Source organism: Sus scrofa, chromosome 6 (assembly GCF_054392235.1).
Source record: "Sus scrofa isolate SSC_HxYL_T2T_F1_AM1 chromosome 6, Sscrofa_HxYL_maternal_Yorkshire_Landrace_v2.0, whole genome shotgun sequence".
Lineage (NCBI taxonomy): Eukaryota > Metazoa > Chordata > Mammalia > Artiodactyla > Suidae > Sus > Sus scrofa.
In genome coordinates this window covers 152344550-152369984 of record NC_139388.1, presented here as the reverse complement: position 1 = coordinate 152369984, position 25435 = coordinate 152344550, and the positions used below count along the sequence as shown (strand labels likewise).

Sequence of the window (25435 nt, the reverse complement as noted above, 5' to 3'; positions counted from 1 at the left end):
CATGGGCCCCTCTCAGTTCCCACAGGATGCCTACTACCTTGCCAGGTGGCATCCATACACAGTCTACCCGATGGGTGTTGTTTCCTTCTAGGCCAGGTGGAGTGTGCCTCTCTGATGCCTCTTCTGGCACTAGCCAGAGAGAAACTCTGCTTTTAAAGAAGGTTCATGTCATTAGGTTAGATTCACTGGCTAATCTCCCTTTTTGAAAGCCAACTGGACCGTAAAACATAACCTAGGAGTTGCCACTATGGCTCAGCGGTAATGGACCCAACTAGAGTCCATGAGAACGCAGGTTCCAAACCTCGCCTCACTCAGTGGGTTAAGGATCTGGCATGGCCATGAGCTGTGGTGTAGGTCGCTGACTCGACTCAGATCCTGTGTTGTTGTGGCGGAGGCTGGCAGCTGCAGTTTGGATGGGACCCCTAGCCTGGGAACCTCCTTATGAGCAAAATGTCAGTCCCAGAGATACTGCATGTACAAGCAGGGGCCAGAAATCTTGGGGCCATCTTAGAATTCTGCCTTCCAATCCCTGCTCAGAAATTATGATCTAGAAAGAAGAGAGGGAAAGAAAAAGAGGAGCTGGAGCTCTACCCAGGGTTAGTTCCACAGTGGGAGCTCCTAGTCATGAGGGATGAAAGGGACCTACTCGAGGTTGCAGGTACCTAGGTATGGAGACCCAAGGTGATCAATTCCTTGTGCTTCACCATTTTGCTTAGAGCCGAACCCTAAAACACCGTAGAGTAACAGACCTTGGAATATGGTCTAAGCAAGAATCAAATGAGCCTTGGTTGGGAAAGAGGGCTTGATATCCTAGGTAGATGGATTTTATTTTGTTTTACAGAGCGAGTACTTGGTCAGCAGGATACCTGCTTAAATCTGGTCACTGCTTTAAGAACACTGAATGATAGCTTTGTATCTCTAATGGTTACACCGTGGTGCCTGCCTATAACGCCCCATTCTGTGGGCTTTCACTTTCTTGATGGTGTCCTTTGATTAATTTTGATGAAATCCACTATATCTGTGTTTGTCTTTTGTTGCTCATGTTTTTAGTGTCATATCTAGGAACTTTTTGCTAAATCCAAGTTCATGAGATTTGCCTTTATGTTTTCTTCTAGAAGTTTTATAGTTTTAGCTCTTATGTTTAGGTTTTTGATTCACTTTTTTATTTTTGTATAGGGTATGAGGTATCAGCTAAGGGTCCAACTTCATTTGTTTACATGTGACTCTCCAATTGTCCTAGCACCATTTCTTGAAAAGATCCTTCTTTCATCATTGAATGGTCTTGGTACCTTTTTCTAAAATCAATTGGCCGTAGATTATGGATTGGTGCAGGTTCTTAAAAACCCATTATGTTGCATGTTCTTGTGTGGGAAGGTAGGTGAACAGGACATAGGAACTGGTACTATATTTGTAACTTGCAAGTCTGACATTTTTTAAAAGATTTTTTTTTTTTAATTGAAGTGAAGTGTAGTTGCCATACAATATATTCGTTTCAGAGGTACAACAAAAGAAAACATTTCTACAAATGTTCTTGGGGACCAGGTAGAATGCAGGAGATTTGGGCTGATGTAATAGTTTCTTCCTAATTGTGAAAACGCAAGTGAGGATAATGGCTTCCTGTATTTTGTTCTGTCAGGGCCTCTTTTCTAAGTGAAAGAATGTTGCATTTTGGCTGCAAGAGAAAGAGAGGATCCTTAGTAGAGAGTGGGATCGTCTGAGTGATGCTAGGCCCTAGATAGCGGCATGGTTTTAAAACAAAACCATAGGTGGGGACCGCCTGTCCATCATTGATTTTACTAGGTTAGTAAAGGCTCTTAATTGTGTGGTCGAATGAAGGTAAATTTAAGACTCTTACTGTTCTTTAAACCTATTAAGAAAAAGAGTTCTTGTTTGTGAATTTAATATCTTATCACTTCCTAAACCTCACCAGGGTTAAATCAAACCTTAAAAATGTCACAAAAGGTAGGATAAAATTTGTCACAGGTTGGGAGTTCCCATTGTGGCTCAGCAGGTCATGAACCCGACTAGTATCCATGAGGTTGTGGGTTCAATCCCTGACCTCGAACAGTGGGTTGAGGATCTGGCGTTGCCCCAAGGTGCAGCGTAGGTCACAGATGCAGCTCAGTTCTGGCGTTGCTGTGGCCTAGGCCAGCGGCTGGAGTTCCGACTCGATCCCTAGCCTGAGAACTCACAAATGCTACAAGTGTGGCTCCAAAAAGCAAAAAAAGAAAGAAAGAAAAGAAAAAAAAGAAAGTCACTAATTTTTCTTTTTCTTTCTTTCTTTCTTTCTTTCTTTTTCTTTTTTTTTTTAGCTTTTGTCATTTTAGGGCCACACCCACAGCATATAGAGATTCCCAGGCTAGGGGTCCAATCAGAGCTGTAGCTGCAGGCCTATACCACAGCCCCAGCAATGCAGGATCCAAGCCTCATCTGCAGCCTACACCACAGCTCATAGCAACACCAGATCCTTAACCCACTGAGTGAGGCCAGGGATTGAACCTACAACCTCGTCGGATTTGTTTCCTCTGCACCCCGACAGGGACTCCAAAAAAAGGTTTTCTAAACTAAATGTAACAGAAGTCATAGATTACTGTGATGTCCTGCTCTTCAATGCTGCTCCCAACCTTCCCGGTAGAGCTTCCCAATCTGTAAAATACAGCAATTGAATTTGAGCCTGGCTGGATATTTGATGGTATTCAGGAATTAGGAATACTGTTACTAGTGGACTAGTGTGATAATGGCATTGTGGCTTTTTTTTGTTTTGTTTTGTTTTGGTTTTTTTTACGAAAATAGTCTTTATCTTTTAGAGTTTTAGACGAACTATTTGTGGATGACATTCCTGGGTGTCTTTAACTCACTTCAGAGAGATTTTAGTTTGGGGAAGCGGGCCTGTGGGTGAACAAGACTGACTGTGAGTTGGTTGAAACTCTGTAACAGGTAGGTGGAGGTTTGTTACTGTTTGTCATCTTGTATAGGTTTTCTATAATGAAAAATATGGGTTTGTTCATTTTTGATACATCGGTGGGAGCATTTGAGGGGGCATTTCCTTTCGGAGCTGCGTTTGCTTTACAGAGAAGAGGGTCTCCCGAGTTTGGATGCTCTTGTCTACACACACTGCCATGGAGCAGCCTTAGGAGCAAAGGCTCGAATGCACATTTCTCCGAGGCTCACCCTAGAGGCTTTCTGGATCCAGCTGAGGTCTGTTAGGGCCCTAATAGAATTCATCTGTTGGCTGACAGTGTCCTTTTGGCTCTGTATGTTATAGATGCTAATCTACTGTGCTCTTTATTTCACAGTTATGTAAGTTTATTTGTTAAAGCTTTTTAAACCCATGATTCTGTAAATCTTTACACTTTTTTAAAATGAAAGTTTATATAGAAAATATACATGTATATGTGTATAGATTTGATAGCTTAAAAAAAAAAAGGACAGAAATAGTCTATAGAGAATTAGGCCATTTGGGGAGTTGGACTATATTCTTTTCCAGTCATTGATTTGGCTGTTTGTAGAAGAGACTTTCACATGTTTTATTCTTTTTTGCTGTCTTTCTAATGGCTGGAAGCCTCAGTAAATGCAGCATATGAATCTTTATCCAAGAACGAGATTCTTGCGTAGAATTGTCACGGCTCTGTGTTCAGAGGACGAAGGCCTTCAAGAACAATGTTGAATTGAAAAATCTGTACAAAAAAGGACACCATCTGGAAATTATTCTATGCTTTATTCTTGGTTTAGCTCGTATAATGAAACACGAGCATTCCAACTTCTCGTAATTGTTGAACTTTGTGATGTAGATGGTGCCAGGCTCCGAAAAGCCTTGTAAAGGTTTTGCTAACGTTTTTGTCTTGCTTTTATGTGCTGACTTTTTTGTTTTGTTTTTACATATTTTCAGTGAAACTATCTGTGCTGCTTTAGCTAAAAGGAGGAGCAGCGTGGGACAGCTGTAGATTATTTTACTATTTGAATAACTATACGTATAAAAATGAACATTGACCTCTGTGAATAATTTACATGTAGGAAGACTTCACCTTTTTCTAGAAGTGCGCTCACTGTAATGTTTTGTCATGTTTGGCTCCATGTTCAAGATCACATGGTACCACGCTTTGGGATTTTAACCCCTGACTGCCTGACATTGCCTATATTATTGGCCTGTTTTCCTAGTTCATGGGACAGGCGTAGGAATAACTCACTGTTTAGCACCTAACTATGTAAAAAGTACTCTTAAATACTCTTGTGTTTGCCCACCTACTTACCTGAATTTAGGAGAGAAATGACAGCTAGTAATTTATTGCAGAATCCAAAGAGGAGTTCTAGAAAAGGATGCTTTCTAGAGATGACTTTCTGTATATTGTAGGCACGATTGAATGGCAGAATTCAGGGGGAAATTATCCCCAAAATATTTTAATCCTGTATTTAAATGACAAAAATAACCTATGTTCAATGCAGGAAAAACTCTGCAAGCAACGACGTGGATGGTGATAATGGTAGTGGTCATTACAGCTTTATTTACTGTGCTTCTTATATCCCTGGCAACTTACGGCTTTCCATGTATTGTTGTTTGTTGGTTTGTTGGTTTGTTTGTCATTTCTTGGGCGGCTCCCATGGCATATGGAGGTTCCCAGGCTAGGCGTCGAATCGGAGCTGTAGCCACCAGCCTGTGCCAGAGCCACAGCAACACGGGATCCGAGCCGAGTCTTCAACCTACACCACAGCTTACGGCAACACCAGATCCTTAACCCACTGAGCAAGGCCAGGCATCGAACCCGCAACCTCATGGTTCCTAGTCGGATTCGTTAACCACTGAGCCACGACGGGAACTCCGGTTTGTTTGTTTGTTTTTTAAAGACAGCAATGGGAAGAATGAGAGACTTATTTTTCCTACTTTCCAGATGAGGATGTTGAGCCAGAGTGACCCTGTAGCTAGCCCAAGGTTGCATTGCTAGTAGGTGCAGAAGCAGGATCTGAACTTTTTGCCAAAGAAGAGCTTGCTTCTCTATATTCTATGTCTCCCATACACTGTCACCAGGGCACCGTCTCAGTGAATGTCTGTCTGTCTCCTCACTCATTTCTCTTTGTGGATGACAAATATTGTCATATTACAAAATCATGTCATTTATTTTGTATTCTTTTTTTTTTATTGTTATTTCCCCAAAACATTATTTTTTTCTACGGCACAGCATGGTGACTCAGTTACACATACATGTGCACATTCTTTTTTTCTCCCACTATCATCCTCCATCGTAAGTGACTAGATGTCGTTCTCAGTGCTACACAGCAGGATATTTTGTGTTCTGCTTCAGAATTCTTCTAAAATGCCTGTAAACCCAGACAGGTCTCCTGTCAAGAATGGCATTGAGAGATTCATATTCACAGTCAGAGAGAGCGGGCATGAAAATACCATCCTCTAAGGGCTTCAAATGACAGAGGTAGTGAAAAATCTCTCAATGATTAATACACCGTCAAAGAACGTCAACTAGACATTGACCCCAAATTGGAAAACTAATAACTTACCTGGACCTTCTTTTCCTCCCCTTTAAGGTGACTAGGTCCAATGAGAAGCTCGCAAACATCTGGTCCAGTTTTGACATGCAGGTTCTCAAATGAAAACCGACGTCCCTATCCTGGCGTCTTTGCTATTACACTGCAGCACTGACGACCAAATACAGTAGCCCGAAGTGCTTAAATCTTTCGAATTATTGCTGTTCTTTAGCTGCAGATGTAGGTCAGACATGAAGGGGGCTGGCTGGCATTTCAGTATTTTCCTAAAAATAAAGGTCATCTCCACCTAATTGTTCCCACATGCTCAGTGTTGTGTAACTGATTCGCTCTCTCTCTGGACACTCTGGGTTTGCTTTAGGTAATGGCAATACTGCATTCTTCAGCCTGCCTGGGAGGTGCCCCGGAGAGACCTGAATGCAGAGGCAGAAGGAGGGAGAACCCTTCCTCCTACGTGGGCAGACCGACCCTTAACCACTACGAATTTGAGGACCATTTACTTATACTTTAAAGATAATTCTTACATTTTGTAGCTACTCGATGTTCATGTAATCATAGCCCTCTTAGGACTGTAAGCAGCAATGTTTGTGTTCTGGATCCGGCTGTGGGCTTGCTTCTAAAAATGGTTTTACTGCTTCTGAATGATGGAAGAACTGGAAAGAAGGGCCTGTGCATTAAGTGCTGCTCACGGGGCCTAATGAAACCCTCCCTCCGTGTTGCTTTTTTAGATGCGTGGACTGTGCCACTTCCAGGACTTGGGGGTTAAAGATGGGGATTGGGACGCTGACTTGAGGCAAGCCACACCCCCACAGAACCCACACCCACTGGGTGAGCAGATGGGCATCCCTACAAAGGTGTCCACCCCTCATAGAGCCTGTGTCAACTGTCGCGCCTTTTTAATTTTAAGACTCCACGTGGGATGGGTTCCGGAGCCAGCCCTGAGGTGCAGGCAGGATGCCAAGCATGGGTGGCCGCACCTCTCTTTTTTCCCTCCCCTTTGGCTGGTGAAAAATGGTCCGAACCGATTCATGTCGGCCCATGTCTGTGGGGACCATGAGGACCTCATGACTCTTCTGAACGTGGGTTGAGAAAGAGACAAGCAAAAGTGGTTCATGACAATAACAGCGTTATTCCCGGAAGAAAAACTTCCAGCCCTGCTGTGACTTGTTTGGGCATTTGCAAAGTCCTGAGAGGGCCACCAGTACTGTGATGGGGCTTCTTCTAGACTCCAAAGAGACTCGGGGTGGGAGGGAAAGCAGCAAGGAAGTGAAAGTTTCTGGATCCGTGAAGGGAAGCCACTTCCCATTTTACACATGCAAAAGCCTCTCCACTTATATTTATTGATTTTCCGTGTAAAAGCTTGCTGTTTTTCTTCTGGGGGCCTGGAGCCCACTCTGGGAGAGGCTCAGTTCCTGGGGAGATGATTTTTTCCTGTCCCCTCCCTCCCCTGACAGCCTCTGGCTTGGGTTTACATCACTGGGTGGTAGAACCTAGGCCTGAATTATCACAGTTCTTTCAGAAGACCTCCAGGGAAAGGGCAGCCACATATATCATTTAGCCAGAGAATCATGAGTAGATTAATTAGTGGAACTTTTCTAGGCAGTTAGTAAACCTGAGGTATGGAGATCCTGCCTGATTTTTCTTGTCCAGTAGCGGGATGGAACAATGTAAAGAGTTAGCGATGGCGTGGTTTTTTTGTTTGTTTGTTTTTTGCATCTTGGACAAAATTGATCAGAACAATAACTTGATGCTTATTAAATGGCATAAAAAAGGGTGAGTACGGGACAGTGGGGCAAGGTGGGGGCAAATGCAGATTTCTTTGCATGCAAGGAAGTGGGCTGCTGTTTCCCCGTCTACCTTTCCATCTCTACAGATCAGGGTACAGGTCACCACCCCGGAGTGCAGCCCCTGTGACATCTCGTACAGCAGTCCTTTCTGGCCTGGCTAAAGTATGCTTCTTACCTTTTACTACTCAGACGGGGTGAAGCCACTAGATTCCTTTATTTATTTTGTTTTTTTAGGACTCCACCCATGGCACATAGAAGTTCCCAGGCTAGGGATCAAATCAGAATTGCAGCACCCAGCCTACGCCACAGCCACAGCAATGCCAGTCTGAGCTGCATCTGCAACCTACACCATAGCTCACAGCAACGCCGGATCCTTAACCCCACTTAGAGAGGCCAGGGATCGAACCCGAATCCTCATGTACATTAGTCAGATTCAGAACCGGTTGAGCCACAACAGGAACTCCTTGGTTCCGCTGGATTGGAGCCATCACAGCAAATCCGTAGGGTGTTTGGTCCTGCCTTTCTTAGGGAAGCCTCCTGATCGTGTGTTTGGTGTGGTAGCATTAGGAACACACTTTGACACAGTGATGATGTGAAAAATCATTTTGTGCCGTGGCATCGGCTGAGGTTTTAAGATCTGGAGGAACTGAATTTTGACCAGGTGCAGTCCAGTTTGATAGATTTTCTGAGTCTTGGAGATTTTCTCTTCTTTTTTTTTTTTTTGCTTTATACTTTGCCTTGATTCTTCTTTTCATCATCATTGAAAACTGATTTCTTTTCTCTCTGTTCAAAAGTAAAGCAGATTTTACGATCCCTTATAATGTGGATCCCTTACAACCTCTAAAAAGATGGAGTTCCTGTTGTGGCTCAGCAGTCACGAACCTGACTAGTATCCATAAAGATGTGGGTTCGATCCCTGCCCTCGCTCAGTGGGTTAGGGATCTGGCGTTGCCTGGAACTATGCTATAGGTCGCAGATGCCACTCCGATCTGGTATTGCTGTGGCTGTGGTACAGGCTGGCAGCTGCAGCTCCCATTCGCTCCTAGCCTGGGAACTTCTATATGCCACAGGTACAGCTCTAAATTTAAAAACAACAACAACAAAACCTGTAAAAAGACTGTTTTATTTCTTGTGGTAAGGGTTAGCCAGTACTGACTACCACGTGATCTGTGATGTTAGCATTACTAATTCTTTTTTTTTTTTTTTTTTTTTTTTGTCTTTTTGCCATTTCTTGGGCCACTCCCGCGGCATATGGAGGTTCCCAGGCTAGGGGTCGAATCGGAGCTGTAGCCGCCGGCCTAAGCCAGAGCCACAGCAACGCGGGATCCGAGCCGCATCTGCGACCTTCACCACAGCTCACGGCAACGCCAGATCGTTAACCCACTGAGCAAGGGCAGGGACTGAACCCGCAACCTCATGGTTCCTAGTCAGATTCGTTAACCACTGTGCCACGACGGGAACTCCCAGCATTACTAATTCTTTACAGAAGTCAAAATGGTTTGCTAAGACTCCTGCTTAATGAGGGTCCAACCGTGAGCCCCGTTTCTCTGTTGTCATCTTGTTTTGTTAATTGGCTCAGCACTATGGAACTTCAGTGTCTCTGTTCCTGCTAGTGCTGACTTATCATATCGTTCGGTGTGTTAACGTATGTTGCACAATGCCGAGTGGATTCTGGAAAGGAAATGGGGGTGCGTTTCTGAAAGACTGTCTCCATTTATAATGTGAGCTGCACTACAGAATTCTACAATACTTAATAAACCTGGCATTTAAAATCCTATCTCTCACGTGGTCTAATTATGTGGATAGATATTACTATCTGCATCCTAATGTGAGTGAAGTCTGAAGACTTTTTTTTTCTTTACTGTTTCTGAAGGGAGGTCCAGCTAATTTTCTGCGAATAAAATAAGAAGTATTTTGGAGAAATAGGTTGACATTTAGCATTCTGGTTTGAAATCCCTCTGACTGTTAAATATTTAATGTGCTGCAAAGCATCCTTAAAAATTAAATATGAATGAGCTTTAGAAAACCTTGCAGTGGTATAAAAAAATTGAGATTTCTCCCTCGCCCCATTTCAAGTGTGAGTGTCTGCCTAGGGAATCTTAATTATTTTTAATGAAGATGACATTCCATATTTGATCAGCATGGGAATGTCCTAAATCATGAAGTTAATGTAAATAGAATCCTTCTGAATAATATCACAGCAGAGATTTACTTTGAAATAAATTATTAGTTTTGTCTCTGGGGGTTAATCACTCTGCTTCTTTTTTATTTTTTGTTTAAAGTGAAGAATAAACTCCAAAGACCAGAGAAAAATTCCTTTGTTGGAAAACAAAAATGTTTTTCCTGGTTCATTGCTTTGCTAAAACTAGTGCTTCTCTTTGTAGACTTATGGGACTTGGAGTATTTACTATGACGTTTTCGTGGAATCGCTGAAGGGTGATTATTATTACTGTTAGTATTCAGGCATTACTTTCTTAACGTAGATGTTTGTAATCTCATATAATTTTTTTTCCTTTTTGCAAAATAGTCTAATAATTGATAGTATTCCTCTAATTTAATGGCATGGGGATTAAATAGACTTTGGGTTTATTTTACGTTGTTGACATCTGACATTTAAAAAAAAAAATCTGTATTTTCTTGCCATACGTTTTTGCCTTTCGTTGAGCAGTGTGCTGTTCCAGTTGCATGCTAAGTATCAGTTTTGAATGGGGAAATGCATGGGGCTCTAGCCTTAGCGCTTACTTTTGTAAAAGAGGATAAGTCACGTGTGTTTCCAAAAAATGTTTTCAATTAAATTCCATGAAGTTTTTTTTGAGAAATCCCTTTTCTAAAAGAAACAGCTTCTTATTTGTACCCCATCTCTTTGAAATGGATGGCACAACTTTCAGGAGCTATGCTTCTAATTTTTTCTGCCTTTGCAGGGATTCTAGCTACTATTGCTTTTCTCTCTCTTGTTTCTTTCATTTTGTCCAGGTAAAACTTACACACTAAAAATGGACCCTGTTATTGCGGGTCCTGTAATTACCCAGCTTCCAAACTTCCTTGGAATTTTTAATGGTTCCATACTCCACAGCTAATCAGCGACTGACAGGTCGAAAATGCCCCTTGTATCCGGTTTCCTTCAGTCCTAGACCTATCACCACATCTCTTCCTGCCTCCCCCCTTGTGGGTGTATTACAGTAGCAGCAACCCAAGTTATCATTTATTGAATACTTAGCATGTGATGGCTACTGTGTTATTGAGATAAATGAACTATTAATTTTTATTAATATAATTAATGATATCTAATTAATAATAATAGCCCTATGAATTAGAAATTAGGGGGAGCGTAGGAGAGACTTAGGGCTTAGGTAATGTACCCTGGGCACTAATAATTGGCAGAGCTGAGATTTGAAGCCACAACAGCCTTTGACCCTACTGTGTGCGTTCAACACTTTATCCATTCATCTGTTGATAGACGTTTAGGTTGTTTCCATGTTTTGGCTATTGTAGGTAAATAGTGCTGCTAGGAACATACGTATCTTTTAGAGTTATATTTTCAGCTGGGTATATGCCCAGGAGAAGGATTGCTGGATGATATGGCGACTCTATTTTCAGTTTTTCGAGGAGCTTCCATACCGTTTTCCATGGTGGCTGCACCACTAACAATGTAAGAGGATTCCCTTTTTTCTCCCTACCCTCTCCAACATTATTTGTAGACTTTTTAATGATGGCCATTCTGTGAGGCGATACGTCATTGTAGTTGTTTGTTTGGTTTTTGTATTCTATTTTATTTATTATTTATTTTATTTTTAAATTAAAAAATTTTTTTTCTGCTGTACAGTATGGGAACCAAGTTACACATACATGTATACATACTTTTTCCTCCCATTGTTGTGTTGCGATGTAAGTATCTAGACATAGTTCTCAAAGCCACACAGCAGGATCTCATTGTAAATCCATTCCAAGAGCAATAGTTTGCATCCGTTAACCCCAACCATTGCAGTTTTGATTTGCATTTTCTCTCGTAGTTAGTGCTGATGAGCATCTTTTCATGTGCCTATTGGCCATTTGTATATAAGAGTAGCGACTTTTAAATACTAGGTGAAAACTTAGCTTTAAGAAATGACATTTGAGATGAAAGTCAAAGTCATGGATAAGATCTTAGAAATCCCAATGTATACATCTGGGGGGGGGTAGTTAATTAGAGATCAAGTTGAAAAATAGTGAGGATATAAAGGGAGACATACCTTTAGCTTTATTTACCTGGTTAAGGTAAAGAGCAATACAGATTTTTTCCTCACCATTGTTAATGGGTCACCTCAGTTAATTGGAACAAATAACCTCATTCCACCTTCTCTTTTTTTAGGAAAGAAGAATGAAGCAAAACAAATACATCTTTTTCTCATTCTTAAAATACTGTTAGGAAACCTTTTCGGCAATTAATTGGGTATCATATCCAGCCAGCTCTATAACACAGAACAAGTCAGGTCATTGCGTGGAGTGTTTCTCCACTGGCTTCATTCCTTAAATTTGGTGTCAATACTCTGTAGACAAACTGAAAAAGCACCCTTATTTAATGCCTGCCCCATACCTCTTTGAAAGGAGATACTGCAGAGGCCTGAAAATCAGACAGCTACAGAGCATCCAGTTCACTGCGGTCTAATGCAGTTCTTTTACCACAAGCGAATGTTCACCTGCCTGCATGTTGTTTGCAGATTCTTCTGATTATTTATTAGGGTTGAAAAGATTGAGAGGGGGGAATCCAGGCAAACATCGAATTTGTCAGGAACTGAAGCCCAGCAAATGCCTTGATACCTAGCACATACCTCTGCCTTCCACTGTCCCTTTGCTTTCCATTGGTGACTTGGGGTCACTGAGAATGGATACAAGGCTATAAAACTGCACATAGGCGTGAATACATGGGCGTGAGACAGAGACAAGAAGAGAGTAAACTGGAACAATTACAAAGACGGCCTTCAAGAACTTATTTGGGGCTGGTAAACAAGGTGAACAAAACCTGAACTCTGGCAGCACTGCTGTCTGTAGAAATGCGTTTGGAATGATCTCAGCTTGTTGATTCGCTTATTACCCCCCCCCCCCCATGTCTCTTTATTGTTCAGACATAAAAAAGGCTGAGCGTGCATATAGCCTGATGGGCTTGGTTGGTGATTCTGTTCTCTGTGGCTGGAGAATCTTCTCTGACATGATTTTGGTTAATGCCCGACTCACAGCGTTACCTAAATACTGACAGCTTCTTTGGGACATATTAGAAGGGAGCAGTACACTATACAGTCAAAGACATGCCTACTATGTGCTGGGAATTCAAAGATGACTGAGAATCGGTCCTTGTCTTCTAGAAACTCACACGACGTTGGGGGTGGGAGTAGAGAGGTAAACTAATAACTGCAGTGCATGTTGTCAAGTTTCAGAATAATGGGATGCCCCACTGCATAGTGATCAGAAAAGACAAAGACTTACAATGAAGGTGAAAAATTAAGGGAGCCTTAATGATGAATGTATTGAGGAAACTGGTGCCAAAGTGCATTCTGGGTGATTTCCCAGTAGGATATGTTTCTCTCATTTATGTGGACAACTTGGGCTCCTCTCATGGATTCACTGACTGAGTGGTTCTGAGCGCTAGGGACATTGGAACAAAACAAAATTCCTGTGCTCATGTAGCATACACACCAACAGGGGAAGACTGACAGTAAAGAGTAAAATGTAGGACATGTGAGATGTGATGAGAGCTACAGGGGTCATTATTTTATATAAAATGGTATTTGAGCAGAGCCCCGGGGCAAGAGGGAGTAAGTCCAGCCAAAGGCAATGTGATTCAGAGAGGGAAAACAGGACGTGCAAAGGCCCTGTGGCTGGAAATTGCTCTACAGTTGTGAGGAGCAATCAGAGGCCATTGTGTCTGGAGCCAACTGAGAGTGGAGAGAGGGCAGGAGAGAAGTCAAAGGATGCCCAGGAACCAGGTCAAGGTCCTGGGCTTTTTCTCGGAATGGGCTGGGAGGCCACTGGAGAACTGGGGACTGGAAATGACAAGAGCCCTGGCCTTGGACACACCTGAATTCAGATCTCCCTCTGCCACTTTTACTAGCTCAGTCTGATCCCTGTGTATAAAAGTAGGTTTATTCTTACCTTGAAAGCTTGTAATGAGGAGGTAGAGGGGTACAGTGGTGGAGGCGTGGCAGTCGTATTCATGGTAGAAGAGGGAGATAACAAGAGGATTTATTTCTATTCTTCAGTTTCTTAAGAATGAGAATGAGAGAGGAACATGGCAGGATAAGGGCAGCTCTGAACAGAGCTCCATATTCAGGGTTTGCAGACCTGGGCTGTGCTTACTCCCTATAGGTGAGGACTAGGCCAATTCCTGGGAAGCTGTGGATCAACCCTGTGTGTAGCAGCAGCTGGGCTTTTCAGAGACTGAGAGCTGTCCAGCTCACCTCCAGTTTTGAAGCAGTATGTTGATAAGTGCAGAGTTGGCCAAACAGTTACCAACACTGTCATCTTTTAAATATTTCTGTGTAACAAATTAACTCGTGTGCAGTATAATTATGTCACTTGGGAGCTCATTTCAGTGTGTATTTTTTTTCTTGGACATGCAGTTTTTTTTAAATTTTTTTTATTATCGTTGATTTACAATGTTCTGTCAGTTTTTGCTACAGCAAAGTGACCCAGTTACACATAGACATATATTCTTTTCACATTATTCTCCATCATGGTCCATCACAGGTGACTGGATGTGGTCCCCTGTGCTAAACAGCAGGATCTCATTGCTTATCAACTCCAAATGCAATAGTTTGCATCTACTAACTCCAAACTACCAGTCCATCCCACTCCCTCTCCCTCCTCCTTGGCAACCACAAGTCTGTTCTCCATGTCTATCAGTTTTTTTCTTCTCTGTGGATAGGTTCATTTGTACCATATACTAGATTTCAGATATAAGTAACATCATATGGTATTTGTCTTTCTCTTTCTGACTTACTTCACTTAGTACAATAATCTCTAGTTCCATTCACATTGCTGCAAATGACATTATTTTGTCCTTTTTATGCCTGAGTAGTATTCCACTGTATATGTGTACCACATCTTCTTAATCCATTCATCTGTCATGGACATTTAGGTTGTTTCCATATCTTGGGTACTCTGAATAGCGCTGCAGTGAACACAGGATTGCATGTATCTTTGATGAAAGTTGGGGATTTTTTTTGGGAGGGGGGGTCTTTTTATTTTAGGACCGCACCCATGGCATATGGAGGTTCCCAAGCTAGGGGTCGAATCCGAGCTGTAGCCACTGGCCTATTCCACAGCCACATCTGTGACCTACGCCACAGTTCACAGCAACGCCGGATCCTTAACCCACTGAGCAAGGCCAGAGATTGAACTTGCATCCTCATAGATACTAGTCAGATTGGTTTCTGCTGAGTCACAACGGGAACTCATGAATGAAAGTTTTAAAGCACAAATTTAGAGAAGACTGTGTGTGCAAGTCCAAAGTTGTATCATCAAGACCTTTTTCTTTCCATTCTGTGACTGTGTAAAAAGTCTCATTAGGAGAAGAGATCCAACATAGGGTTTGGGCTTTTGATGAATTTGAGTCCCCAAGGCCCAAAAACCGAACCCACTAATCAACCTTCCCACCATCTCCCCTGCTCTGTGCATGAGGCCCTAATATTCCCTGTTGGATGCCGAGACTGAGGCGTCACATAACTTTGTGTTGTGTTTGGATCAAATGTGCCTTCCTCATGCTGGTCACGACCTACAACATCCACAGCACCTGTTTACATCTCCCTCTTCTCCCTTGGGTCCCATCCCTTCTTCATCCCTTGATGGATGGGGCAGTCTTAGTGTCACATCATCCAGATAACTGAGCTGGGCTGTGATGGGAAGGTGAGCCCTCCCAGAATGTTTAGCTGGACAAGATTGTACAAAGGAAGCTCCCTAGCTGCTCCAGAAGTTTGAGGGACCAAGAGATTTTTTTTTTAAATTTTTTAAAATTATAGTTGATTTACAGTGTTCTGTCAATTTTTGCTGTACAGCAAAGTGACCCGGTTTTATATATATATTCTTTTTCTCACATTCTCCTCCATCGTGTTCCATCACACATGACTAGATATTGGTCCCTGTGCTATACAGGAGGATCTCATTGCTTATCCACTCTAAATGCTGCTATAGTTTGCATCTACTAACCCCAAATTTCCAGTCCATCCTACTCCCTCCCCCTTGGCCACCGCAAATCTATTGTCCAAGTCCATGAGTTTGTTTCTTTTCTGTAGATAGGTTCATTTGTGCCACATATTAGATTCCAGATGTAAGTGATCTCATATGGTATTCTTTCTGACGTACTTCACTTAGTGTGAGAGTCTCTAGTTCCATCTTGATCCCAGATTCAAGCCCTGGCCTTCAAGGAAGCCTTGAGTGGTGGGGAGAGCAACCCCACCCTGCGTGGGTTGGATGTGTGGCTTCGGAGGAAGCTACCTTATCATTAGTTATAAAGCAGGGATACTCAGGCCCACCTCCCAGGGTGGTGGTGAGGCAGAGACATTGCAAATCAAAGTGCTCCTTCCTTCTTTTCTTCCTCCAGTCTTCCCAGGAAGTCGAAGCTTAGTTCATCTCTACTTTTGAACTTGGTGGCTTCAAGGCGAGAGCAGCTGTTAGTACCTAAAGATGTGGAATATAACACCCCCCCCCACCCCTGCTTTTTCCCTCTAAGTGGTCAGCGGTGGTGGGTTTGTCTCCTTCCTCCTCCTTCCTTCTTCTCCCTTTTTTCTGTTTTATCAAAATACTTCCTTTCCCCAGACTATCCTTTATACTCTGTGGACATGTGGCTTTATAAAGAAATTCAGAAGAGGGAGATGATTATTGCTATTTCGAGGCGATTCAGTGTTTTGATTTGAAAGGTTCATTAGGGCAGGACTTTTTTTTTTTTTTTTTGTCTTTTTGCCATTTCTTGGGCCGCTCCTGTGGCATATGGAGGTTCCCAGGCGAGGGGTCCAATCGGAGCTGTAGCCGCCAACCTACCCCAGAGCCACAGCAACGCGGGATCCAAGCCGCGTCTGCAACCTACACCACAGCTCACGGCAACGCTGGATCCTTCACCCTCTGAGCAAGGCCAGGGATCGAACCCGCACCCTCATGGTTCCTAGTCGGATTCGTTAACCACTGAGCCACAATGGGAACTCTTAAGGTAGGACTTTTTAAACAGTGATTAGTAGGCTACCCTTCATCAGGATGGCCTTAGTGATGTTTACAAAATTGGGCTTGTGGATCCGTTATCTGTGGAGGTGGGGGCCCTGGGAATCTGCATTCCATTCTAAGCAAGCAGGATTTGCTTTGTACTTCGAAAGTGTGCTAACCACTGCCTTGGTGGTAGAAATCCAATTAAATAATTTACTGAGCACCTACTCTGTGCTCTCCATCATGTTCCTCCCATAGCGAGTAACTGAAGGCCTCCCGGCTATGACCGTAGGTAGGTGTTGAGCTACAGTGGACATTACATAAAGTCACCCACTGTCAGGGCATCATTCAGTGACTTGGGGTACACTGCCACCGTTGCACAACCATCATCATCCTCTAATTTTAAAACATTTTCATCATCTCCAGAAGAAACCTTATTTGCATTAGCAGTCACTGCCCAAGGGTAGATATTCTTACGCCCATTTTTAGTGGCCGAAAAATGGAGGCTCTGGACATTGAAGCAACATGCTTCCCACCTCTATAGCACAGAGTGAAGCTGAGCACCGCAATCCACTTTCCTGGCTTCCAAAACCCATGCTCCTTCCACTATGCCATGCTCCCTTCCAGGAACTCAAGACAAATTATAAATATTTACTTGGTGGGGAGAATAATTTGAGGTTGTGGGTTTATCCTTGTTTGGTATGTTTTAGATAATATATTTTCCCTTCCTTCTGGCTTTGTAGGGTAAATAAATAGGTTTTAGTTTGTAGTTCGCTATGCAGCACTGTCTGATTTTAAAAGTTACATGAGAAATCGGCATGGCTGGAAGCCAGGAGAAACCAGCCTTTGGTGCTGTTGTGACCTATCAGATACCTTCTCGAGACTTGCTCTCCTTCTCTGTCCAATGAGGAAGTTGTCCCAAATCTTTTGTTTATTTATTCATGAAGCATTTATTGGACATTTAATGGTGGTTACCCTGGATGCTGGATGGTCAGAGAAAGCGATGACAATTTTAATACTGGCTCTGCTTGGTTTGGCAAAAACATTTGATCAGACCCTGTCCTAGCTTGTCATCCACTAGTTTTAACGACAGACCGACTAAAGTGGTGATGATCCATCACTCTGTTCTCTCTCTATGGGCTCGGAGGTCTGTTGCTGAAATCCCCGTGAGGAAATTGGGCTCAGAAGGTTTGAATAATTTGTGCTGGTCACACAGCTGATGGCTGGAGTCTGGATGGTTCCAAAGCCCAGACCTGCATCCCCACACTCCTCTCCAGGTGAGCAGGAGTTGTTCTTGCCCTCTCTGAGGTCACTCCCAATGTTTCTAAACAAGTCCTCGCAACACATTGTGAAAGGAAATATTCGGGGAAGGCTTGAAAGGAGGATTATGCTTCTGGCCTCTGTGGGGTGGCTCTGAGGAGGTACTCAGATGAGCCTAAGGATTCTGTTGGAAGCAGTGCTGATGGTTGCATTTCCGCCTCTCCTGTAGCCCCTGTTTGTTTGGTATCTACTACTTCACTTCCCCAGTACCTGTTCGCCGAGCAATACTAGGCCAGCAAGAAGCAGCACCTCTGCAGTGTATTTTCCAACTTGAATTTCCTCCTTCGGCCTCCTCAGCCTATGTTTACAAAGCCGCAGGCTCAAGTCAAGCAGAGATTTGGGGTGTGCTCACATAGGTGTTCCCCACAAAGTCTTGTCAGCAATCAAAGGGGAGAGTCACTTTCTCAAGGACCCAGCTTGCATGTGGGTTTCTAAAGAAACATGAAGAAACCAGTTTGTTGAGACTGGGAGCCAGGCTCGTCAAGGCACTGGGAGCTAATGTGAAAGCCATTTCCTGAAAATAGAGTTTTTCCTAAGTCTTGTCACCGTGGAAGGCTTCAGAAGTGCTGACTTGGAAGAGTTCCCGACATTGGGATGAGGACACGGGAAATCTCAGAAGACTTTTTTTTTTTTTTTTTTAAATTCCTGGGAATAGTTGTGCTTTTTGCAGAATTTTGCAAAGTTACTCTTTATTGAGCTCTTTTTGTGTGGATGGGAGAAGTGCCATCCTTGAGCTGAACCTCACAAAACCCCTCTGAGCTCGCTATTATCACCACTTCTGTTTTACAAATTAGGAAAAGGGGCACGTCTGACCTCTCCACGACCACCCAGCTGGTAATGGGGGATTTTTTGGGTTTTGCTTTAAATACCCTTTCACCTTCCTTTTTTTTTAGCCTTAAAATCTTGAAGAAAAATGTTGACCAGCATTTATTTGTTCATTAAAATTATATTGTGCATCAGAGCCCAGCGACCCATTGTTCATTGAAATGTTAGTTAATGATTATTGCTGAGAATCTTGGCATGTCGAGCTGGAGCCATTACAGGCTGGCCTGTTACCATGGTATTCGATATGCGTGACAGGCACCCTGGCTGGGAGAGCCTGAAAGAGGATACAGTCTGGAAGACCTGGGAGACATTTGTGTAATCATATTAGCATCACATTTATTCCTTAAAGGCTAACTCCTCTGATTCATGTCTCAGGGTCCACATTTTAACTCACCACTGTCAAGATTGGATTTCTCGATTTAGAATTTCATCTTAAACTATTCATCCCTTTCATACTTGGCCTCTCCTCCTGCAACACATTTTAGAGATATGGTTATAGCATTTTTCTTAACAATTTAAGTCACATTTCACCAGCAAATATAATTTTTGGGGAAACATCCATTTCATACGGCAGAAAGACCTAGCATCAGTAGATTCTCAAAAGTCTGGCAATTCATATTTCAATAAGATTCCAGCACAACACTAGACTAGAAATTTTAGGGTCACCAAGTTTTTTATGTAATCTAACCCCGTTTTCCATTTTATAGGTAAGGGAAACTAGACTGAGGGAAGCTAAATGACTTCATCAGGCGTAGAGCTAGTTTGCAATTTGACATTATTATTAGCTTTTGTGATAAATTTTGATTTATAGTTTCTTCCTTAATGATTGTTCTAAAAAAAAAAAAAGCTTCTCTTTAAATAAAACACTAGGATTGCATTTATAGGAGTTCTTTCTATTTGGATACTGAATAGGCGAACATTTCATTTGGAAAACATCCAAAACAGGTTTACAGTAGCCTATTTGGGAATGCCCAAAACTAGTCTTCAACTCAGAATGCAACATGGCCACTGTGCTTTAAACCCACACAGTTGGTTTTCATTAAGTTACGTTTAAATTATTTTTTGAACAAGTATTTCTCCACCTCATTCCACGACGTTGCTCTGTGCGAGTGCTATAGGGGTTGTAAAGTGGAATAAAACAGTCCCTCAGTGGATTTTATCATTTTACAGAGGAGATAACGCCCATGGGAAACTCGAAGGTCCTTCGGGTGTCATTTGAAGGATCAAAGACGGTGCAGATCGTTTGATTCCTCAAGTTGTCAGATATCTTTGGGGTAATAACTGGTTTGCTTTTTTTTTTTTTTTTTTTTTTCCTTCCCTTTTGGTCTTTTTGCATTTTCTAGAGCTGCTCCCACGGCGTATGGAGGTTTCCAGGCTAGGGGTCTAATTGGAGCTACAACTGCCTGCCTGCACCACAGCCACAACAGTGCCAAATCCGAGCCACATCTGTGACCTACACTCCAGCTCACGGCAACACTGGATCCTTAACCCACTGAGCAAGGGCAGGGATCGAACCTGCAACGTCAAATCCTAGTCAGATTTGATAACCACTGAGCCACGACGGGAACTCCAATAACTGGTTTCTAAATGGACTAGATTTTTTTTTTCTTCATGAGAAGGCTTAGCACAGTGGAGGGAAGTGGGTGCTTGGTTTCGAGCATGTGGAATATAAACATTCTTAAAGCACCTATTTCATCATGTCACTCCCCAGGTAAAAATCATTTTAACAACTCTTTATTTTTAAGCAAATAGACATTTATTCATTTACTCATTCAAAAAAGTATTTACGAAGTGCCTGCCATATGTGTAAAAATCCAACTCCTCTTCCTGGCCTGACAAATCCCCACAGTCTAGCCCCATCATTTCTATTCCATTTAGTTGTTTTAGTTCCAAAAGCCCCCCTTCTGCAACTGACTTTGTATTATAATTCCTGACTTTGTGGTCTCTCTCTCTAGATTGTGACCTTTTCTGGCATAGAAACAATCTCTTTATCTTTGAACACCCAATTTCCAAGTATACAGACAGCCCAGTGCTTAGTCTGTTTAGAGGGTTTTCTTGAGGTCAGAGGATCTAGAATGTAGGGTCACATGGACAGGGATTTTGTTATGCTCATTTTTGTATCCTTAAAATCTAGAATAGTTCCTGGCCCAAAGTACTTAACACTTTGTGTTTGGTACTGTGTGGCAAACTCTCTGAATGCTCTAAAGTGCTCTCACCCAAGCTCTCCTTCTTCCTGTTTAAATCTGACCTCAAATTCAAGCCCCAGTCCCATCTCACCAGAGTCCTGCTCCCCTCCCCTCATGAACTCCGACAGCACCCTGGACCTGTGCCAAATGTACTGAGTTCATACGGCGTCTGTATTGTCCTGTGCGCTATTACTCTTTGCTGCTTTTTTTTCCCCCCAGTTCTTTATAGGGCTGCAACACGGCATATGGAAATTGCCAGGCTAGGGGTCAGATCAGAGCTGCAGTTGCCAGCCTACCTCACAGCCACAGCAATACAGGATCAGAGCTGCATCTGCGACCCGCAGCACCACAGCTCATGGCAACACCAGATCCTTAACCCACTGAGCGAGACGAGGGATCGAACCCGGGATGCCATGGATACTAGTTGGATTCATTTCCACTGCGCCACAATGGGAATTCTACACCTTACTTCTTAATCTTTAATTTCTTCTCCCGAGAGAGTACATTGCTTAAGAACATGGAGCTATATTTGACATGGTTTCTGGCCTTCCAGAAAGGACAGGATTGATTAACAGAATTATTCATTTAACATAGTCATTAGATCTGGAAGTTTAGGCATTTTAGGGTTTCCTGTTCCTTTTGTCCTTAATGGTTGGATTCCCAGGTCCCTGAGCATTTGTGTGGGTTTGTGTCCATACACAATACCAAATAGCGAAGGCTTGTACACTTAAAATGCCCCCCACCCACCGAAGAAGAAAGGCACAGCCATTTAAACACCACCTTTTTTTTTTTCCCTTTGAGGTGAAATTTTCAAAAACCTTAATGAAGATGTAGCTGGTAGGGAGGGGGGTAATTAAAAGTTAGGAGAGTGGAAATTTGGCACCATCTGCAAAGCTTTCGGGCACCGCAGCTTTCTTCCCTGTCTGAGAGGCTGCCATGTGCGTTGTCATATTACTTATAGTCAAGTTACACTGGTGAAAGGCTGAATCTCTCTAACATGTGGAACTGATTTACTTGCTCTTTCCCTTCTTATCCCCTTTGAAAACCAAAACAACAACAACAAAATTCAATAACCCTTCAGAAGCTTTATTGCATTTAGGGAAGTGTTTCCATCTTGTTTTGCCTGTCTTTGTTCTCTGGGCTCCTCTTTACCCACCGGCTCTCCTGGTTTAAATGCTACAACAGGAAATCAAGTGATCGAGACGAGAAACTTTGCTTGTTCAAGAGACGAGAGTACTGCTTTAGATTTTCCCTGCTAACTCCGACTGCAGGCTGTCCCTTTTCCCCTGTAATTTCTTTTGAGGGCTAGGGTGGACCAAACCGACAGCCCTTTGTAAAGGTGACACTCATCACCGACTTAATGATTCTCCCACAAGACTTTTTTGGCTATTCAAGGCTCACGTTGCTTTGAAACATGTTAAGTTCAATGCCATCAGACGCCCTGGGAATTCATTATTTGAGTTCTTTTGCAGACGTGAAGTATAAGAGGGGCTGTGTATGTATATACTTAGAGCTGAAAAAGGACAGGGAAGGAAAAGCGGAGGTGAGGGGAAAAGACTCTGTTAATAGATTGTTGAGAGAAGGGGAACAGTTTATCTTAAAGAGAAAGGATATTTCCTTCCTTTTTGCAAGCTAGTTGAGTAACCAACTAAAATAATGCCTGGATTAACAGACACACATTAATGCTTGTTTAATGCTTAAAATGAACAAATGCACTGTGCTAAGGAATCATGGCATGGGCCACTTGTCAAAGAATTTATAACAAAGCCAGAACCATGAAATCCAAAAGAGTGGAAGGAAGTAGGCTAATCAGTGGTTGGTTTTTACCCAGTGGTTAGGCGATAGCTTTTTTTCCCTTCTTCTTCCTTAGCATATGTTCCAAGTTTCTATGGTGAACATAGTATTTTCATTGTAGCATAGACTATCTTTGCTCCAGAAGTTCAGAAAGGGAAGCGATTACCTTTGGGAGGTTGTTAAGAATGAGGTGGGGGAGTTCTCATCGTGGCGCAGTGGTTAACGAATCCGACTAGGAACCATGAGGTTGCAGGTTCGGTCCCTGCCCTTGCTCAGTGGGTTAAGGATCCGACGTTGCTGTGAGCTGTGGTGTGGGTTGCAGACGCAGCTCAGATCCCGCATAGCTGTGGCTCTGGTGTAGGCCGGCAGCTACAGCTCTGATTCGACCCCTAGCCTGGGAACCTCCATATGCCGTGGGAGCGGCCCTAGAAAAGGCAAAAAGACCAAAAAAGAAAAAGAGGTGGGACTTGAGTTGGTAAATATTTATACAGGTATTTTTGCTCCCCTGTACCTCTGTCATAGAATAACTATCATTAAAAGAGTATTCTTAAGAAATTGACAATAACAAAATGAAATAATGGTATAACAGTCAAGATGGTTTGGGTAACTAACATGGTATGTGAAATACATTCATAATGTTTTAGTGCAGTTCACATAAATTCATCTTCACATTTTTGTAAAGGTATGTAGAGTACCTAGGGCTAGAGAAGCATTGGTTTTTATCGTTTTTTATATATAGCAACCTTAGAACAAAATAAGGAAGTCTGTTGGGCAGGACATGTGTGTCTGGGGTACCATATGCACAAGGTCATCTATTGTGTACTGATTTCGTTTTGTTTTAAATTCCCAATCTAGGCCTCTTCCTCTGCCATGGTTTTCAGTACCTAAGCATTTCCCTTTGTCATGAAACTGGAATAGCCCCATTTCTTGCAAGTCACTGTGGTTATTCATGATCGAGTTTTTATAAGTGAAGATCAAGCTTGAGACCCTGCATTTACTTTTTCATCTGAAAGCTCTCAAGGTGATCTAGTACAAATAGTTCTTTGTAGAGTTCGGTTGTATCTCTGAGTGTATGTCGTCCCCCCCCCTTTTTTTTTTTGAGTGTGTTTATTACTCTTTGAAAAAAGTTTGTCGTTTATCCATCGTAAAGGAAATTCGTGCTCCATTTTGAGATTGGGAGGATGGGGATGAAAGAATCCATGTTCTGGTTTCATTATTCACAGGCAAGCCCTGTTACTATTTTGGTCACTTTCTAGAGTTTACTGTAGTTTTCTCTATTGAGACAATGTTTACATAGAAATGATACATAAACTTTGGAGTTAGGCAAATTTTGCACCCGGATCTGGCCACTTATTTACAATGATCTACATTTGGGCAAACGAAGAGTTCTCAGACCGCCAGTTTTCTCATCTGTAAGATGATGAAATAGTAGTGACTATGAAGGACTGTTGTGAGTATTAAGTGAGAAGATGCTCTGCCAACACCTGAATCCATCCCAAGGCCCTTGTGAAAATGCACAGTAACGCACGTACGTGTAGCGTCCCCCCTCACACATGCATATAATTAGAATAATATTGGTATATTTAAATACTGATTTTTAAATGTTAGCAGCAAAAATCATCATAAACATTTTTACTAACCACACAATGTATGTTTGATTGGATGAAGAATAATTAATCCATCCCCTATTCTTGGACATCTAGGTTACTTTTTATTTCCCTTTTCAGTGGTAACCTTTTCAGTACTCCTGATAAACTATTTCATGGAAGTTCTCAAGCCAGGGATCGAATCTGTGCCATAGCAGTGACAGCACTGGATCCTTAACCCACTGAGCCTCCAGGACTCCCCAAAATCACAAGTTTAGAGGGTTTTTTTGTTTTTGTTTTTTTTTTAATGCTGGGGATTTATGCCACCAGATCTGTGATCTCAGGGTGCAGAACGATGAGCCTCCTTAGAGAATGTCAATTTTCTGGACCTTCCATATGTTTAGCAGTGTGAGCTTAAATCAGATGACTTCTGACCTCAGCAGGAGTGAACCCTTATAACCTATAAAAGTTTATTCATTGCATATGTTGAGGGGAGAGTAAAGTCAGGCATATGTTTTCTTCCTTGAAACATTTAAATTAAGTTGCCATGTACTCCCTGTCTGGTGATTGTTGGAGTTGGTTTTGATGACCATACTTTCTCTCTTAAGTGGTTAATGTTGGTCAATCTCTCTCTCTCTCTCTCTCTTTTTTTTTTTTTTTTAAGGGCCATGCCTGTGGCATATGGAGGTTCCCAGGCTAGGGGTCGAATCAGAGCTACCCGGCTGCCAGCCACAGCCATGCCAGATTCAAGCCATGCCTGCGACCTACACCACCATTCATGGATCCTTAACCCACTGAGTGAGGCCAGGGATTGAACCTGTGTCCTTATGGATGCTAGTCAGGTTCATTTCTGCTGAGCCACAGCAGGAACACCATTGTTGGTCAATATCTTGAGATAACAATGGTGATCTATATTTAAAGACCCCACACACACACCTTTGGCCATAATTCCTAGAATAGTAGGAAGAGATCCAGAGTGGAATGAAGCTATTAGTGAACCGTCAGCCAAACTGGCATGTGACAGAGACCTGTAAACATCAAGAGAATATAAGCTTTTGAATAAAAATCCAGGCCTGCATTTTCTTCTCGGAAACCAGGGAGGGAGCCCAACAGAATCTCATTAGGCTTATAGAGGTATTTATTTATTCACTGTGGTTTTATGCTATACCACTCATTTAAATATCTAGTTAAAATTTGGCAGAGCTGTTGGAAGAGTGAAGGTGGGGCCAGCCGTCTGGACTGACCATCTTATTCAGCACTCGTGTAATTGTTCCTGTTC

General features: G+C 42.5%; 1 protein-coding gene across 6 annotated transcripts in view; it reads left to right on the top strand.

Annotated features, from left to right (window-relative positions):
• CACHD1 (cache domain containing 1) overlaps positions 1 to 25435 on the top strand; it is a 404129-nt gene that overhangs the window by 225020 nt on the left and 153674 nt on the right. The gene's annotated exons all lie outside the window — the stretch shown is intronic.